This window comes from Ciona intestinalis, chromosome 8 (assembly GCF_000224145.3).
Source record: "Ciona intestinalis chromosome 8, KH, whole genome shotgun sequence".
NCBI classification, from domain to species: domain Eukaryota; kingdom Metazoa; phylum Chordata; class Ascidiacea; order Phlebobranchia; family Cionidae; genus Ciona; species Ciona intestinalis.
This window is the reverse complement of record NC_020173.2, coordinates 144,097-147,551: the sequence shown is the minus strand read 5'-3', so window position 1 is coordinate 147,551 and position 3,455 is coordinate 144,097. Positions and strand designations below refer to the sequence as shown.

The 3,455-nt window shown below is 30.9% G+C and overlaps 1 protein-coding gene across 1 annotated transcript in view; it reads right to left on the bottom strand.

Moving 5' to 3' along the window:
• LOC100177251 (protein catecholamines up-like) overlaps positions 1-3,455 on the bottom strand; it is a 9,560-nt gene that overhangs the window by 4,434 nt on the left and 1,671 nt on the right. The gene's annotated exons all lie outside the window — the stretch shown is intronic.

Here is a 3,455-nt window from a genome sequence, read left to right as displayed (position 1 = left end):
AATGCGCTATTTTTTGCTCCTGCGTCACCATCGCGTGCACATAGCTCGTTCATCAACATCTGATAAATACTTTCGGCGCAGCTTATAGCTTTGAATGCTGGCCTTGTTAAAATGATGGATAGTTTGTCACGAGTACATGACATAATGCAATATTGCGAAATATTGGTGCAGTATTAAGAAATAACATGCAATGTTCCTACATATATAGTGCCTTTATACCACCGCTGTGATACGGTTGCCGTAAAACTTCTCTAAAGATGACTTAATAAAGAATATTAATGCTCATATTTTTAAGGTGGGGGAAGAAGGGACACTTTGTCAAACGAGACTTTTTTAAGTTTCTTTTACGAACCGCCATTTAATGATATTCAGGAAATTAATGTTACAGAATTTTTTTACAGTATTATCACGACTTAAGAAAACGCGCGTTAAAGCCATTTGTTGTTTTTAAATTAAAAAAAAAAGTAAAACAGAAACCCGATATTTTTTAAAAAATGGGAAAATGGAAAAAGAAATGCAGAATAGTATGATGTTAATTTTGAATGCTTGCTAAATCATGGTAAAGCCAGTGAAATTTCGTTGTTGCAAGTGTGAACGATTAAACTAGTTTCATAGATTCATACGAAAAAAAAAATATTTCGTACACAGCTTGATTTTGCCATAACACTAGTTTTAGTTTTGTGAAAAAAACTGACAAATAAACACGAGGAAAATAAGCAGGGTTATAACTTTAATTTGAAATAAAACAGCACAAAATATCGCTTTAAAGTTATATATATGAAGTTAACATGACAAAAAAAACTAGCGCAGCTGGCTAAATTCGATAGTTTAACGGTATAGTAGGGTGGGGAAAGACGGGACACTTTGCCAGACAAGACTTTTTTCAATTTTCTTTTTACGGTCCCCCATTTAATGATAATCAGGAAAAAGGGGTTACAGAATTATTCGACAGTAATATCACGACTTTATAAAACGTCAGTCGAAGCTAATTACTGTTTTTAAATATTAAAAAAAATATGTAAAATAGAAAGAGTATATTTTGAACAGGTAAAAAAGTACGAAATAGTAAGGTGCTAATTTTTAATACTCGCTAAATCATAGTAAAGCCGAAGAATTGTTTTAGTTTGCGTGTGCGAACGATTAAACTAGTTTCATAGCTTCATAAAAAACCTTGAATATTTCGTACAGTTTGATTTTGTCCCATAGAACTAGTTTTAGTTTTGTAAAAGAACACTGAGATATAGGCATGAAGAAAAAAGGTAGAGGTAAATATGACTTTAATTTGAGATAACAAGAGATCACAGATCTAATGAATGAGCACGTTTTAAACTAATTAGCATAATATAGTAGAGTCGGGGACCTTTAACACATAATATCCAAATAGCCTGATCGTGTTTTAAAAATTAACAACGGTCTGTGGAAGTCGTAAAGATACGGTTTTATAATTTAATAAATGTTATTTGTTTACTACTAAATGAAAAGAGAAAACAAAATAAAGAGGTGTCCCCCACCCTGCTATATTAATTAATCCTTTTACTACAACGGTCGACTGGGCTCGATCAAAAACAAATCTAAAGTAACCAACAAAAACAAATCTGAAGTAATCTAGTCGGCATTGGTGCCTGTGGAGCAGTAGGCAGAATGTATTTATACATGTATTATAACTAATGAAACTTATGACGTATAAGGATTAAGTAATTGGTAAAGAATATGTGTAAATACGCTTTTGTACAACTCCTGTACCATGTGTTTACTGTAAACTTACACTAGTTAACGTTGTCGTCGCTTAAAAACGTTTGTTTTCATGAATTTTGACAAACCGTAATCACGCAGTAATTAAGTAATGTTAGAAGTTATTATTAATCATGTGATGTTGAATTAAAATAATGTTTCAATTACGATTAATGATAATACGGTATAAGAGTAGTGCATTTAATGCGTCCCCACTTAAATGCTAATAGTTTGATTCAGTCGTGAATCGTTGTGTGGATTTCTTATCTTATATAACACGTGCCGTCGTTCCCCGCCAAACTCCAGACAGTGTTTCCGCTATAAAGTGCATGAGGAAAGTAATCGTTAATTAATCGCTCATCGTGCGGTTTTAAATCTGAAAATTCAGATCAAAAATTATAAATATATTTTATAATTTGATTTAAATCAAGAGATTAAAGAAAAATGCTAGAATTAAGAATCGAGATACGTGAGGAAAATAGTCTCGCAAAAAAAACAACAATAATAACAAGAACAACTGTTCGACGAAAAGGGATCTATATGACCACTAACGTGCTCAAAAACAACAGAAAAATATCGGTTTAACGTTATATATATGAAGTTTACATGGCAAAGAAAATAGCACAGCCTGTTAAATTCGGTAGGTTAACTACAAGTTGCAGAATACTGCTAATGTAAATATTTTAATTTAGAGTTCCATCTTCCCCCACATTGTAGTTTTGTATGTTTTCATTGTCAAACTTTGAAATATTTGCTTTTAATTTAGTAATTTATTCCTCAGGGGTTATTCAACTATAAGATACTGATTAAATAAAAAGATAATATTTTGAAAATATATTCGAAATTTGGTCATTTGCACGTGGTGATAATTTATGAGAAGTGGCTTGTGCCAAAAACAGAGTAGTAATACCCAATTTGTAGAAAAATAAAAACTTTATTAATAGTTATGATCAATTTTCTGTTATTACAAGTTCATATACATTTGTAAGATACAATATTTATCCATTGTCGTTCAAACAATACCAATTGTTATGCAATAATATAATGTATAGGTAACATGTAAAAACCATACGGTAGGGCAAGAAAATAATGTTTTGACTTAATTTTCAAAGTTTATACGCTATACAGTATTATTTCGTGTTGTATACGTATATTCCCATTTATAAATACACTTATTAATTAAAATTAACAATGATTTTAAACTGTCCCATCTTATCCTGTGTGTTTTCGAATTTGTAAAATTTCACCTGTTGTGCGGATCGCTAAATAACTCCTCGTGTGTTTTATTATATTTTATTAAATTGTTGTTAAATAATAAAGGAATGATAGTACTAATTCGTGGTATTACCCAAAAACTGTCATCTATTTTGATTTTGAAAATACTTGGCAATACGTGCCTAAGTGTCCTATCTTCCCCCATTGTGAAGATGGGACACTTATGCACATATTGATAAATATTTCCAAAATCAAAACAGATGGCAGTTTTTAGGTAATACCACGAATTAGTACTTCGACAACAGTTCAAAAATATATTAAAACACGGAAGGAGTTATTTAGTTATCGCACAACAAGGGTAGTTTTACAAATTCGAAAACACAGGGTAAGACGGGACAGTTTAAAATCATTGTTAATTTTGAAATAATACTCTACGCGTTGAAAAACAAATTTAAACATTATTTTTCTTGCCCTACTGCTGTATATATTTAAACATGTTACCTACATTA